Here is a 17,123-nt window from a genome sequence, read left to right as displayed (position 1 = left end):
ATACAAACTGTACTTGTTACCCACAAATATGAAGATGCGGAAGGGATTCCGTCATAGGAAAGAGACCGAGATGATCTTTAATGTGCCGTCTGTCCATATGATGCTATGAAACTAAGAGCTGAGAAGAGAAATCCAAGTGAGCTACAGTTTAAATTAAAACTTTTAGGGATCCCTGGGTGGCGCAGCGGTTTGGCGCCTGCCTTTGGCCCGGGGCGCGATCCTGGAGGCCTGGGATCGAATCCCACGTCGGGCTCCCGGTGCATGGAGCCTGCTTCTCCCTCTGCCTGTGTCTCTGCCTCTCTGTCTCTCTCTGTGTAACTATCATGAATAAATAAATAAAATCTTTAAAAAAAAAATAAAAAATAAAACTTTTAGCCCTGAACTGGCCAAAAAAAAAAAAAGAAAAAAGAAAAACATGTAACATAAATAGATAGAAAGCTGGGGTGTCCAACCATGGACTATTTTATAAACATGTGGGATTGTCAGCCCATTATTGCTGATTGGAGTTGGTTCTTGGCTCGACCATAGTCATATGAGCATTAGAAAGACCTCATGGTTATAGGGGGAGGACAGCTTTTAGAATGGTAGGAGGATGGCCACAACCAAACATTAATTTGAGCCCCAGCTTGTTGGCTAATGGGCTTATTCCAGACTCTGGTATTAGAATCCACAGAGTCACTCTTGCTCTCTTGATAGTTAAGCTATTCATATCAAAAATAGTACTATGGATACTGAAACGAGGTAGACACTCAGAAAACCTTTTGTATCAAATCAGTTACAAATGATTGCACACAAGGGCCACAAAACGAAACCAGCTGAGGAAACTGAGACAAATGGCTCAAAGTTACAGAGCCAGTAGTTTGTGGATTTAGGCTTCCAGGCCCAGGAGCCTGACTCCAAAGGCCACCTTTCTAACCATGGCTCCGTACAAATTGCTCTATTGCAGTATTACCTAGCTAGTAAATGGCACAGAGACACCTGGATATTCCTTATATCACCTCTTTAGAATGTATTGAATGAGCCTCTTGATTTCACTCTTCTCAACTAAATGAATCACAGTAACATTGAGACTTCAAATTATAGAGCTGGCAGGTTCATTAGAAATCATTTGGACCAAGCAATTCATTTTAAAGATGATAGAAAACTGAGAACGAGAAAGATAAACTGACTTTCCCAAATTTTCCTGCAGGTGACAAAGCCAGGTTTAGAAACCACTTTGGATTGCAATCACAGAGCCCTTCCCATTATACATAGCTGCCAGGGCTTGGTTGCTCCCTCTGTAGACCAACTCAGACTAGCAAAAAGAGAACCAAGAACTAGAAGGCTCAGCAACCAAGCACCCCTCTGACCCTTCAAAACAGATAAATTTGGAGATGTTCTCTTTAAGAAAATAATTTGATATACATTTTTGTGATTGTCCATTTTTATTTTGAATTGTAGCCCAAAGGAAAGAAAATAAGGTTGACTGCTTCACAATTAGGCTGATATTATCTCAGCAATTACTCTAATTTTTATCCTCCAATAATTGATAGTAAGAAGATATATTGGAGAAAAAAGTAAAAGGAAATATTTTGAGAGGTTAGGAATAAGCTGTAAGTATGAACTTGCATATGGGGTACTTCTGAAAATAGTTGGTAAAATTTTTTGTATAGCAAAATCAGTTATTATAATGGCATATATTCATAATGAAAGATGTTGGACTCATTTATCTATCCAGCCATCCAGCCATTCAGCCACCCATCCATCCCTCTATCTTGGAAGCTACTCGTTACATAATGATAGGCACCAGGAGAAGTGTAAAGAAAGGTAAGATACCATCCTAGCCTGGGAAAAACTCTTAATCCAGACAAGAGCTCACAACCTTTAGTTTCCAGTCTGCAGGGAAGTTGAATGTAGAGAATTCTAAGTTCAGTCAGAAACGGTGACAAAAGACAACTTGTAGATTTGCTTACGTAGACCCTCAGTTAATTTTACCAAAGTCACCACCTTCTGGACATCTCACATAGTATTATAAGTAAATGAGTTCCCTTGTGTACAATATACAATACCCATAGTATGGTATATTTATTGTATATGTATTGTATTATTTATTATATGTAAATATACAATACCCATAGTATTGTATTTATTTATTTATTGTATAATTGTAGTGTATAATATACAATACTATGGGTATCGTTTATGTATCATATATGTATTGTATTATTATTGATTATATTGTCTTTAATCAATCTGTACCATTTGCACTTAAAATTAGAACAAATTGATATGCAGAAAGGATGCCCATCAGCTCCTGAAACTTTCTTCCATCAATTAAATTATGTGCCTGTACATATATTTGCATCCTTGTTCTCAGTTTCTTAACAGTCAATTCCTTCTCTCTAAATGATGAGATGATGTGTGTAAGGTAATGAACACAGTGGTTGATACACAGAATGGCAAGTAGACAAATGGAAGAAGTTTTCACATTATCTTACTCACCTAGATTTTTTTTCTCTCCTCTGTATGTATTATCATTTCTTCTTGTCACTCAAAATTCTGCTCAGGGTGACAAATCATCCTTTGAAGATTATTACTATCTGTGTTTAATGCTTTAACCACTGGAGCAACCTGTATATGGTTGCAGAGTTGTGATGCATAATGCAATGATCTCAAATCAATATATCCAAGTTTGAAAGAACAAAGGAGAAATGAAGTTAATAAATTAATAAAATTTAATTTTGCTTAACCTTTGTGCATAAAACATTGGCTTGTTGATGTAATGCTATTCTTTAAATAAGTGTGTCTCCCTATTAAAGTGGTGACCAAATCTTTTCACTCATGTGAAACAAAAGACTAATAAAAGGCAATTATATTTCTTATCTCAAGAGATATATATGTATTAGTTGCACCCGGTGTGAAAAGGATCAAATCTTAATACTATTTCTGTTATGAAAGTATGGCAGGGTTTGGGGGAAAACACCATAAAAGCAGTGATTCAAGCATATAAGGCAGGGCAAGCTTCCAACAGTGATATTGATATTTAGTCACCACTTCAGTAAAGGGCCAAAGATAAAGTTTTGGGTGTGCCCATAGGTAGGCAAAGATTGGTGGTAGTGAAGCCAGGGTAGTGAAACTGTGCGGGTAACAACTGTAAGATCTATTCATGGCCTGGGAGAAAGAAGAGATTGTCAGAGTAAGACAGAAACCCAGAGCTGGCAAAGGGGTACAATGCAAGTCAGGCCCTTAGAAATGGTGGTCATAACAGAGATTAAAGCAAAAGTATAGTCTTATGAGCCCCTTATAGAGTGGTGATGTCCAAGAAGGTATCTTTGACTCTGAAACTCAAGTAGAGTGGCACTGGTGGTCAGAATGGAACTCTGGTGGGGCAGGTGAGTCATGTCCAATTATCAGTACAGGCATAGACATCCTGGCAGGAAATAAAATAAAAATAAAATAAATAAAATGTTTAGCACCAGGGCATGTCAAGCTGCTCCAGCATTACTTACACAATGACCAGGCTCATTGTCAAATGACAATTTCATTTATGTTCAAAGCTAGCTTCTACTTAAGGTCCAGCTTTTAGTTGGGTTAAAGAGTAAATGATGGATAAATGGTTCACTTAAAAAAATAATAATTATCATATCACTTGTGTGAATACAAGTGTTCTATCTTCCCCAGTGGATTTTAAGCAAGTCAGGAAGAGAAACAAGCACTTCGCTTCAGTGAGTTCTAACTATGTATTGGCTACCAACTACTGCTAGAGATTTTGCTTACCATATATTTCTCTCTTCCTGCAACTCTTCCCTAGTAAATGATACCTCCCTCTGCAAACTTCTGCATAAGCTATTTTCTGTGTTTTTTTTTTTACCAATTCATTTCTATGGTGCCTAGATAAGATAAACTGGTCTACCTAGCTCTTAACCACTCTGAAGAAGGGATGCCAGAAACATGGGGTCCTACCTGGCCACATACATTAAAAGTCAGGATATTCTGCCTTTGGTGAGAAGGAAGAGTCAAGAAAAAGATGGCAGGCCATCTCGGAACATTCAAGAGTTTTGGCCATGGGAAGAAATAGCTGCTTGACTCACCATCTATAGTTGTAGGTAACAGATTATTTGCAACCTATAGCCAGGTGCCTCTCCACCTCTATCCTCCTCTACTCTGTTATTGATATTCCTAAGCTCTCTCTACCCTTCTACACGTCTACTGATGAAGGAGAACTTAAGGCTAAGATTTAGGATGCCTTACAGTAGGCTTTTAGTTACATGGCAGGATAAATAAACTTCTACTTTTGGCTCTAATGAGATGGCTTTTATCATACCTACCCACCCACTGAGAACAAAGAACATTTGTTTGAAGGCATTTAAGAGCAACCAAGAAAGCCAAAACATGAAGTGCCAGCATCCCCCAAAGAAAGAAAATGTATTGAGGAAAGACTTAAATTCTGCACTATTTCTTCCCTCAAAACACTTGCTGATTTAGAAGCCCCACATGGAGCAGAAGTCTGAGAAACCAAGTAGAAAGTAGAAGCTAAAATGTAGAAATGTTGAGTAGGGTGTGACAATATTATGAGGCTGGGAAAACAAAAATGTAGTTTACAACTTCCAAGACAGCCAGGACTTGAAGGGCCAGAGTCCCAGAGAGAGGTACAACACAGACAAGTAACTCCTGTACTGCTTTTAGTCTTGAGGAATGTGATGATTCCTAAGCAGTATGGAGCAAAAGGTTGAGAGGTCAAGAAGAAAACACACGAAGAAATAGAGAAGCTAAACAGAGCTTTCTGAAGCCAAATTTATGAGAAGAAAATATTATGGCTCACATGAGAAGAAAATATTATGGCTCATGCCATACCAATAATGAGGGGTCTGGTAAATATTCCCAGGCTTTCTTTTGGAATCCTGGAAGGTTCTCATCTTAGGAGAAGTAAAGGTAAATTAAAAACAGACTAGGCTTTACAATAATAGAAGTCCAGCTCCAAATTGATTCAATGTCTGATTAGATTAAGTTGAACTGCACATAAGAATCAAAAATGCATGCTATCTGGAAAAAAGTACCATCAGTCAGAACTTCTGTAATTTTTATACACAATGTCTGGCATTCAATCAAAAGTTACTATGCCTCTAAGGAGATGGATAAACGAAAAAAGAGACAATAAAGACTGAATAAAAGTTGATCCAGAGTTTGAAATTGTCAGACATGAACTGTAAAATATTTGCAATTAACATGTTAGTTTAAGAAAAGTTGCAGAATTTCACCAGATCCATTTTTTTTCATTTTTTAAAAAAGAGAAAGAAATAGAAATTTTAGAAGAAAAGAAAGATCAGTGACAGAGAGTTAGTTCTCAATAAGTGGATTTAGTGGCAGATTAGATACAATTGAAGAAAGAATTGGTAAACTGGAAGTTAGCTCAATAACAGATATCCAGACTAAAGCATTAATCATTAGAAAATACAGAAAATACATGTATGTAACATCAACTATATAGCATGATTTAACATATTTCAAAAGATTAAAACACTTTAAACTTCAGAGAATCATCTATGACAAAATGAAATTAAATTGAAATTTATAACAGATAACCAGAAATAACATAAAATCCCAAATGTTGAAGATGAAATAATATACTTCAGAATAACTCATGAGTCAAAGAAGGAATTACAATGATAGACTAGACCTAAGTAATAACTAAAATACAATATATTGAAACTTTGGAACTAAAGTCAAGTTTGGAGTGAAATTTACATAAATTTACACAAATTTAATTTGTGTGTAATAGAAAATAATAGAACCTAAAAGATTACGGATCTCATCATTTATCTATAGAAATGAGGAAAAAGAACAGTAAAATAAACCTATACAGGTAGAAGGAAGGAAATAATAAAGAAAAATCATAGCAGAAATTGATAAAAAAGACAACGAACATATAGAAAATTAATAAGCCCAAAGATGGTATTTTGAAAAGGGGCAAGTAGCCTTTCATGCACTCACATGTAGACTCATGATTCATAAATTGTAAATAATTTTACCAGGTATAATATACTAGGTCTTCTTACCACTGACTTGCATGCATACATACATTTCTGAGTTGCTTTGAGTCACTATTTAAATGAGGAAAAAGTAGCATTGGGTTTTGCAAAATAATTTGATGAGTTTATTTTAAATTACATATGTTTTGGCTTGTATATATGTATGTTACATAAATAATATTCTTTAATTCATGTATACGTATTAGTGAATAAAGCTTCAATTCAATTCGACAAATAGTTTTTGCATTTTTAAGTGTGTTGTACCCTGGAAGTAGAGCAGCAAAGAAGATATATATAAGCCTAGAGTTTCTCAAATTTATAGTGTAATGGTGATACTTATGCAGAGAAAGAAATAAAGTAACAAAAGAAGAGGGGGAAGGCAAGAAGGATATTGTTTTTTATACATCAGATACAGAGGCAAGAGGAAATAATTATCTAAATTAATCAGACCTTGGGCAGCCCCGGTGGCGCAGCAGTTTAGCGCCGCCTGCACCCGGTGTGTGATCCTGGAGACTCGGGATCGAGTCCCACGTCGGGCTCCCTGCATGGAGCCAGCTTCTCTCTGCCTGTGTCTCTGCCTCTCTTTCGCTCTCTCTGAATAAATAAATAAATAAATCTTTAAAAAAATAAATTAATCAGACCTTTATCATTTATTTTAACCTTGTAACCCTTTTCTTTTATCTGATTAATTCAGATTGATTACCAATTTTGATTTTGTTTGGACTATATTTCTCAGCTCTTTTTTTATCCTTATTTTACCTGATTTTATAAATGAAACATTATTATATTATATTATATTATATTATATTATATTATATTATATTATACTATATTATATTATATTATATTATATTATATTATATTATATATAATAATATATATTGTCCTATACTGTCCCAAGACATGTACATGTCTTGTCCTAACTGGAAACCCTTCAGCAAGGAAACATGTATACCAGATTCTATGGAAAACACAAACAAAACACATACCCTTCTACCCATTCACATACACAAGTGAAACTCTGATGGCTTCTGGTCTGGTTGTTGCCTAATTCTTAATAGGACTCATGGTAGATACTGCTAGTTGTGCCCCGATATCAGTTCACTCATTAGTCCCCAGGATAATAGTATCTTCACATTTTTGATGAACTGGGTATAAAGATTGTACCTTCCTTTGCAGCCAGGTGCAGTCAGGTGATTCTAGCCAATGTGATGGTACCAAAAATGGAATATGAAATTTCAAGAAATGTCTTTACTGACTTTCTTTTTCTTTTTCTCTTTCTTTCTTCCTTTCTTTCTTTCTTTCTTTCTTTCTTTCTTTCTTTCTTTCTTTCTTTCTTTCTTTCTTTTTCTTTCTTTCTTTCTTTCTTTCTTTCTTTCTTTCTTTCTTTCTTTCTTTCTTTCTTTCTTTTTCTTCCTTCCTTCCTTCCTTCCTTCCTTCCTTCCTTCCTTCCTTCCTTTCTTCCTTCTTCCTTTCTTTTCTATTCTGATACCTAGAATGCAGATGCTGCCATCTTGGACCATGAGGTTGAGACTACCCACTATAAAGCAGCAAGGTAGAAGAGCCTGACCAGTCTGGAGCACTATACCAGTCCAGAATACTACTGTTGTGCAGTTTCTGTTAGATTAGGATTTCCTTTACTCACTGCCTAACCTACTTCTAAGTAATCAAGGCTCTTCAGGATGCCATGCTAATATTCTTGTACTTCAATAAGCTCATAGCATAGTAGTAATGACTTAGTATTTTAATGACCACATTAGACAGAGCCAAAATTTCATTGTGTTGAATTCCGAAGTCAGTATACATTTCTTACTTTTGATTGGTTCTTTAGGAAGGAAGAATTTATATCATTAAAGGGACCTTAGTAGCCCTTTATGTGCCTCACCAAATGAAAGTTATGTGTCTCATCAAAGGAAATGACATGACTATCCATAGACTGATTTAGTTGTGTGAAGATATTGCCATCAAAGATCTCCTCTTAAAATATTAGTTTGTGCCTTAAGGGATATCTAACACTTACATTTTAGGTTAATGTCCCAAAGGATCTAAAGTTGGCAAATTGGGAATATAAATTTTAGTTTTACTTCTAGAATAAAGTTTTAGCTCTAGAGTACAGATAACCAATAGTCAGCTGAAGACTTACCTCTTCTGACAAAGTTTTATGGTGCAAATCATGAGTTAATCTCTAGGGTTCTGGCCAGAATTGAAAATAAGATTTTTAAGCAACACGAGACACACTACAGAGAACACCCACAGCTGCCTCATGCTCCACACCCACTCCCAGCCTCTTTGTTCAGTTAATATTTTCCTATTTTCTGTTATGATCCCTGAGCTCACATTTTTCAAGAAAAAACTAGTGATTGTATTAATTAATTCATTTTATACTGTGAGGGACTGCTCTTTATTCATCTAACAGTGTTAATTCCTTCCTCTCCTTGCATGCCTCTTATAGTGCGGGTGCCAGAACACATCTAGCTCTATTCTAGTTAGTAGGGAAAGTGAATTACATGAGAGTACTTCTTGGAACAATCTCTGGACTCCCTACACAGAGCACTTCTCTTATGTCTTGATAGCATTCTTTTTAGGTGGACTCCTTGGGAAAACCAACATTGGGAGGGAAAGGGAAGGGGCAAAACTGAATCCAGATAAAACTAAGGCATCTGGCCTCGCCATTCAGGAAACACATTGATTTTCATCAACTGTAGGAAGAGAAACAATAATTGGAAGTGATCCAGCCTTAGTTCTCAATAGGAAAAAAAAAAAAAAAAAGGCCTCTGGAGACCCCTGGCTGACATGAGTTTGTCATTTAACAAAAAACTCAAAGTCTTGGGTGGAGGATAAATAGTTATTGGAAGTGATGGGGAACTAGGAATTTGTGCTGAACCACCTTTAACATTTATGTTTTAAGCTTTAAATTTACAGATTTTTTTAAAAATTACTTAAAAAATTTATTTATTTGAAAGAGAGAAAACATGCACACAGGAGCAGAAGAAGCAGACTTCCCACTCTGCAGGGAGCCTGGCAGGGGGCTCGATCTCAGGACTCCGAGATCGTGACCTGAGCTAAAGGTAGACTTTTAACCGCCTGAGCCACTGAGGCATCCCTAAACTCACAGATATTTTTAAGAGTGAATAAAATAAAAAGTGGGAGAAATTCTGAGAGTGGATGGATTATTGAAGGCAATGATGAATTGCCATTCCATCCGTGTGTTGTCTTTTTTTTTTTAATTTTTATTTACTTATGATAGTCACACAGAGAGAGAGAGGCAGAGACACAGGCAGAGGGAGAAGCAGGCTCCATGGACTGGGAGCCCGACGTGAGGTTTGATCCCGGGTCTCCAGGATCCCGCCCTGGGCCAAAGGCAGGCGCCAAACTGCTACACCACCCAGGGATCCCAGTCTTTAGGTGAATATCATATGCATAATATGATCTTTATAGAGATTGACCTAAAGAAAAACATCTGTGAATTTCCCTGATTCATTTGCATCTCAGTGACAACTTGGTGCAATAGCAAGTTCTTCAGGGCTTTGTAGGTCCAAATTTCAATTTTGTCTGTGACCCTTTGCGAGTTGTACAACCACAGGCCTATTACTTTACATTTTTGAGATTCAATTTCCTTTTCGGTAAATATATCTGCTTTCATCATACCCATGAAATTTAAATATTAAAGTATAGGCAAAACATGTCTAGTACATTGTTCATTTCTAATTCTGTTACAACTTGTCTCAACAGGAAGCCATTTGGAGCAGGTGTAGAGCTACCCCTTTATTCTGTTACCAACTCACTAGCCAGGAACATACAGAAGCACCAGGGATGATGTCAGGAGTTTTCACCACAGTTCTGAGGCTGGGACATCCAAGACCATCATCTTTAAACCTAGCATTGTGGCAAGGCAGACGTCTCTCTGGGCACATCTAAGCCTTGGCTTGGCGAGGGTTGGAGTAGATGGTCTCATGAGGTTTCATGTGTCCTATAATTCTTCGCACAGCAAGCTTTTGCCTTTGTTATTTTGTTCAAGCCACTGCAGCAGATCTGACCCAATTTAGCTGTTACCATTTCCTCCTTGAAAAAAAAAAGAAGAAGAAGAAGAAGCTCAGAGAAGACCAGGGCTGTTGTGCTACTTCCATAATTTGCTTAATGTTTGCCTGCCTTCTCCCATTTCCTAAGCACCTTAGACCTAGCACCACCTAGGCCTTCTCTGTAGGTGGTTTGAATCGGATCTCAGGGCTTGTTAATCTCTGCTTGTCACTCTCTGGCCAACAAGCTGTTTCAGTGTTAGCTGCAACAAGTGATTGCCTACTCTGTGTGGTATGCAGGTCCTGACCCTCACCCCGAGAGTTCCCTCCCTACCTCTACAGTGACCTATATTCTTATTTGAGTCAAGTCTCAGAGCCTGCAGATGGCACATAACAGCTGAAGCATACAGATCACACAGGAGAGACTAAAGGGTGGGGCTATTTGCACAGGAGCATCCATTAATCAGCATATTTGGCAGATGGGTTATCAGATTAGCAGTTGTATCTTTGGAAATCTGTTTGAGGGGAAGGAGTAGGATACAAGGCTGGCATGGTTAGATGATGGAATGAGGGAAGGAAGACATCTGGATTTTGAAGTTGTGTCCCAGGTGAGTTTCTATCCTTCTGAGGGATATGTAGAAAGAAGAGCCAAGATCAGCATAAGTCAGATGGTTTCTGGAGGAAAGGACCCTAAAGATACCAAGTTAGTGATTAATTATGGGTGGTAAGAATATAGACAAATGCTCCATTCTTTTTTCTACTTTTCAAATTCTCTAAAAATAAATGATGTGACAAATATCATAAGATAATAACTACACTCCTTACCAGTTTTTACAATTTTTTATTTATTTATTTTTAAAGATTTTTTTATTTACTTGAGACACAGAAAGGGAGAGCATGAGCAGGGGGAAGGGCAGAGTGAGAGGGAGAGTGAGAAGCAGCTGACGTGGGGCTTGATCCTAGGACCCTGGGATCATGACCTGACCAGAGCTGAAGTCAGATGCTTAACCAACTGAGCCACCCAGGTGTCATTTGTAGGAATTTTAAAGATTGAATTTCTATGATTCCATGGTTGACCTTTTGTGTTGAGGGGAGGAACAGAGTGACTGCCACAGGTATGGTTATAGTGTATGCAGGCTTTAGTGCTTTCTTCATGGTTTCCTTATACTAGAGTCACCTGTATTTGTTTGCCTCTGTGACATATGTATGTCTATCATTCCATTTTCACCCCTTGAGCTGCTTTTCACTCCTAGAGATGCCTCTACTTGAGCATGACACCTTCATTTCACCTTCTTTAGCATCATCCCTAATATAACCATGGTTATTTAATTAAAAGACTATTTAAAAAAAAAGGCTGTAAAACATTCTTTTTTCTGTACATGTGGGGAGAGTATCTCCACATTCATAGATTGAAGTAGAGCCTTGGCCAAGTTTTAGTGGTTCAATGCAGGTACAACCCTCAACCAGAAATCTACAGTTAACCAATTCAGTTCCTCACTATATTTTTGTTCTATATAGACACATGTTGTCTGAACCACTTTGATCAGATAATTCTAATAATAAATACACATGAGCAGACATGACTAGTGTAGCTATCTATCTGGACCCAAAGCTCCTTGTCTTTTCTGCAACAGTTGCCTGAAGCCATGAGTTTCCCACTGACTATGATTTGGTCAACCATGTTATTTCAGCCATCTTAAGACTGAATCTAGGCAGCCCGAAGCCAAAATAATCAATTAAACAAGGAGGCCCAAGACATGGGCTGGGGTTCTACATTGGATATCAAATATCTAGATCTCTCCCATCCACAGTTAACAAAAAAATGAGGGTGAAGATTCCTATTTAATTACTCAACTTATTGTCTGGATAAAATTAGGCTGTGAATGTTGCAGTCCTCTGAAATTTAAAGTGTAGTGTATATGGATGAGACAATTATCAACTGACTGGCAATTGCACTGTTTAATCATATCAGTTAATATCAATCAGATCAACCAAGCCTCAGAAGGAGAGAGCTGGTTACTATGTAAAAACAGCCTGCCTAAGTGCCATCCCTGGTGCCCAATTTGCCACTTTTCCCCATTTTTACTCCTGTTTAGCCTTGGAAACATTGCACGTGATTTCCATCTGATTTAGGAAAGTAATGGAGCAAAGAGACTATCTGTAAACATAAAGAATACAATGGGAAACATTATGTGTGTATATAAAGAAAGAGAAATAAAACCAGGCAAAAAAAAACTTTATAGCTTGTCTCAAAAGAATTATAAAATTAGTGGATGAAGGGTATGTTGTTACATTTTTATATTTGCATTTTGCCAATGGAAGGCCTCATAATATTTTTACTGTACTTGTAGATTTGGCTCTTCTGCCTGTCACATGGATTGAAAGCTGAGTCTCTGGAATTGGGGGCTGCTGGAAGGTGAGCTGATTTCAGAGATGAGAGAAAGTCTGAAGTGGTGATGGGCAGCCTCCTTCAGCATCTTTGCCTGGAGTGGAGCTGAGCAGGTGCATGGCATCACGTCTGATAGTGCTGTTCACGGCAAAGCTTTAATCACACTCTCTTAAAGTTGCTTTTCTTGGGAACACATTATTCATTCTTTATCCTACTCATTTGTACACCATCTCAAGATACCAAACCAAACCAAACCAAAATGAAGCAAAAGTTAATTAAGAGAGGGCCTTATGATTCCAATCTTGGTGCTTATGTTTTATTGCTCTGATACTGCCATTCTGATGTTTTTGGAGCATGGATTTCTCAGTGTTTGGTTTATATCTAAGAAATTTCCTTCTGCATTGCAAAGTTAGTTGATTTTTTTATCCAGTTTGCTATGGATTGGACTATGTACTTCCAGTTTTCATACTTGAAGCCCTAAAGCCCTAACTCCCAATGGGACTGTTTTTTTCTGGAGATAGGGCTTTTAGAAAGTAACTACAGTTAAATGAGGTCATAAGTGTAGAGTCCTAATCTGATAAGTTTGGTGTCCCCATAAGAAGAGGGAGATATCTCTCTCTCTCTCTCTCTCTCTCTCTCTTCTCTTTGCCATATGAGGACACAGTAAGAAGGGAACTGTCTTCCAGCCAAGAAGAGAGCTCTCACCAGGAACCAAATTGGCTGGCACCTTGATCTGGGACTTTCCACCTTCCAGAACTGTGAGAAAATGAATTTCTGTTGCTTAAGCCACCCAGTCTATGATACTTTGTTATGGCAGCCCAAGCTGCCTGATGCACAGTTAAATTGCTTAGGCTTATTTATTCTTAATCAATGAACAAGAATTAACTTGGCTATTCAACTATGAAGCGATTTCTGTTTCTCAAATAAGCTGCTTACACCTTCAAAAAACAAGAGGGTGGGTTTTAGTTGATTCTATAGCTTGATACCCAAAGAAGGTTGCACAACTTTACAATGTTTGCCCAGTGATGAGTGTCAGGTAGACCTAGTACCTGAACCTTCTGAGTCCTATTCTAGTATGTTTTACTCTACACCACAAACTTAGAAATCATCAAATCCAGAGATTGGTCTAAAGTACCAAAATAATCAATCAAAATCCAGAAACCATTCAGAGGGAATTGATATCTTTTTTTTTTTTTTACTATGTTAAAACAAAAGAAAGAAAAAGATTTCTATACAACAAAAACAAAGCAAAACCAACCTCTACCATATATAAAGTCATAAGACAAATGGCAGACTATAAAAAAGCACTAGGCAACTCATCATAGACCAATAACCTGGTAGGAAAATGGTCAAAGCAAATTAACAGACAATTCACAGTTAAAGAAATGTAAAAATCTTTTACATATATGAAAATATTTTTACATCCCTCATAATAAGAGAAATGCAAATTTAAATGTCACTGAGATGTTATTTTTCATGTATCAGATTGGCAAAATTCCAAAAGCTTAATACTACACCCTATTACAAGGAGAAACAGGCACTCCATTCATGAGGAAGAACAAATAAGCACAGGCCTTTTGGACAATAAGTAAAAAATATCTAAAATAACAAGTGTTTGTCCTTTTTTTATAATAAATTTATTTTTTATTGGTGTTCAATTTACCAACATACAGAATAACACCCAGTGCTCATCCCGTCATGTGCCCCCCTCAGTGCCCATCACCCATTCACCCCTACCCCTCGCCCTCCTTCCCTTCCACCACCCCTAGTTCGTTTCCCAGAGTTAGGAGTCTTTATGTTCTGTCACCCTTCCTGATATTTCCCACACATTTCTTCTCCCTTCCCTTATATTCCCTTTCACTATTATTTATATTCCCCAAATGAATGAGAACATATAATGTTTGTCCTTCTCCGACTGACTTACTTCACTCAGCATAATACCCTCCAGTTCCATCCACGTTGAAGCAAATGGTGGGTATTTGTCGTTTCTAATAGCTGAGTAATATTCCACTGTATACATAAACCACATCTTCTTTATCCATTCATCTTTGGATGGACACCGAGGCTCCTTCCACAGTTTGGCTATCGTGGCCATTGCTGCTATAAACATCGGGGTGCAGGTGTCCCGGCGTTTCATTGCATCTGCATCTTTGGGGTAAATCCCCAACAGTGCAATTGCTGGGTCGTAGGGCAGGTCTATTTTTAACTCTTTGAGGAACCTCCACACAGTTTTACAGAGTGGTTGCACCATTTCACATTCCCACCAACAGTGTAAGAGGGTTCCCTTTTCTCCACATCCTCTCCAACATTTGTGGTTTCCTGCCTTGTTAATTTTCCCCATTCTCATTGGTGTGAGGTGGTATCTCATTGTGGTTTTGATTTGTATTTCACTGATGGCAAGTGATGCAGAACATTTTCTCATGTGCATGTTGGTTGGACATCCACATGCAGAAGAATGAAACTAGACCACTCTCTTTCACCATACACAAAGATAAACTCAAAATGGATGAAAGATCTAAATGTGAGACAAGATTCCATCAAAATCCTAGAGGAGAACACAGGCAACACCCTTTTTGAACTCAGCCACAGTAACTTCTTGCAAGATACATCCACGAAGGCAAAAGAAACAAAAGCAAAAATGAACTATTGGGATTTCATCAAGATAAGAAGCTTTTGCACAGCAAAGGATACAGTCAACAAAACTAAAAGACAACCTACAGAATGGGAGAAGATATTTGCAAATGACGTATCAGATAAAGGGCTAGTTTCCAAGATCTGTAAAGAACTTATTAAACTCAACAGCAAAGAAACAAACAATCCAATCATGAAATGGGCAAAAGACATGAACAGAAATCTCACAGAGGAAGACATAGACGTGTTTGTCCTTTTTGATCCAGATTTTCTTTTCTGAGAATGGATCCTATAGCATGCACAAGTGCAAAATGACCTTTGTCCAGAGTTATGCATTTCATTGCTGCTTGTAAGAATAAACAAATGGAAAGACCTTAAAAGTCCATCAATGGGAGACTGAATGAACTGTGGTGAAAATAGAGAAGAATGAGGGCTCTCCCTACCTCGTGTTATAGAAAGGTCTCCAAGGGGTAGCATTAGCTGAAAAAAACAAAGAATGAATATTATGCTAACTTTCAAAAATGAAATACATAGACCTAAATAAAGACCAGAAGATATATAATAAGCTTGTCAATGGCCTATGGGGATGGGTGGAGATGGGACCAAAGAAGGATAAGGAAGGCAGTGAGACTTTCGATTCTATATATTTTCTTAGAATATTTTTTGTTTTTTGAACCATGTGAATTCATTACCTATCCATAGTTAAATTTAAAAATAAACCAAACAACAGAGAGAGAGAGGGAGGGAGGGAGAGAATGGAAGAGGAGGAAAAATCCATGAGGACAATTATGAATTTCCCTCAGAAATCTGTGCCATTTTGTTCTATTTCCTGATGTGAAGAAATTTTTTATAATGGATATTTTCAGTACTTCCTGAGTAATAACTTTGACAGTTTTAAAAAAAACCCATATAGAATGGTTGGTCACCACATATTCTAAAAGCACAACATTTAAAAGAAGTTTGGCAAAGAATCAGGAAAATACAATCCCAGGATAATCTTACCGCAGTTTAATGTTTTCAATTACTGACTATCTGTGGCAAGGTTAATGGAAATAACACAGGCCTTAGAGACAAACCGCATTTAGGTTCAAAGTTCATTTCTGCCACTAAGCTCTGTGTTCTTGAATGAATATCTTCACTTCTAAGACTTCACTTACTTCTCTTAAGATTGTCATAGTAATATCCCTAGTTGTAGTAGTGACAATCCAGCAGGATCATTCAAGTTAAAGATCTAGCACTGGTGGGCATGTCATAGATGGTAGCTATTATTAGATAATTTCTGTCTTGTCATTGTGGAAATTCCATAAAGCCAGTAGGTATTTGCAAAATAAATGCAGTCTAGAGAGGCCAGTAACATCTTGCCTATCTCACTCATCACCAAAAAACAGAACACAGAAACAGAAAGAAGCAAACAATGGCTCTCAGTAGCAAAATAGATTCCACAAATATCTATATGTACATTTGAGTATTTGCCTCTTCAAACAGCCCCCTTTGAAGGCCCCCTGTAGAGCCAATATGGCTTGGATTTCATGGTAGTGGTAAGAACAGAAATAGAGAAGGGACTGATACAGTCAGATATGCTGCCCAGGGAAAAGTGACAGATCATGGCCTGAGATAAGAATTGTATAAACTGTAACAAATACAAGAACCTCAGAGCTTTTTATCCAAGCTTTTTATCTAAGAACACATCTACATACCCCAATAAGTTGTGAAGACCCTGCTTTTTCATGCCAGGTCTGTGGCAGGTACTCATACAAGAGGTTTGAAAGGGTTGGAAAGAATAAAGACTTTTATTAAAAATAGTTAAAATAAAAATAAATGTTGATCCTTAATATCTACTTGTATAGATAACTCAACTTTCTTGAATTGTTGGTTCTCTGCATTTTTTTCACAAATAGCTATAATTTTACTTCATGCAGTACCTAAAGGCTCATTAGAAATAGAAACTCTGATGGAAAAGTATGGGTTGAGATGAATAAAAACATTTAAATATAACTCGAAACATGAAAGCTGCACAATAAATGGGATATTGTTCTTATGTGCTCATGGAAACTCCAGTAAACAAATAGAACCAAGTTA

Source organism: Canis aureus, chromosome 6 (genome assembly GCF_053574225.1).
Source record: "Canis aureus isolate CA01 chromosome 6, VMU_Caureus_v.1.0, whole genome shotgun sequence".
Lineage (NCBI taxonomy): Eukaryota > Metazoa > Chordata > Mammalia > Carnivora > Canidae > Canis > Canis aureus.
The sequence above is the reverse complement of the archived record's forward strand: the minus strand, read 5'-3'. Positions refer to the sequence as shown.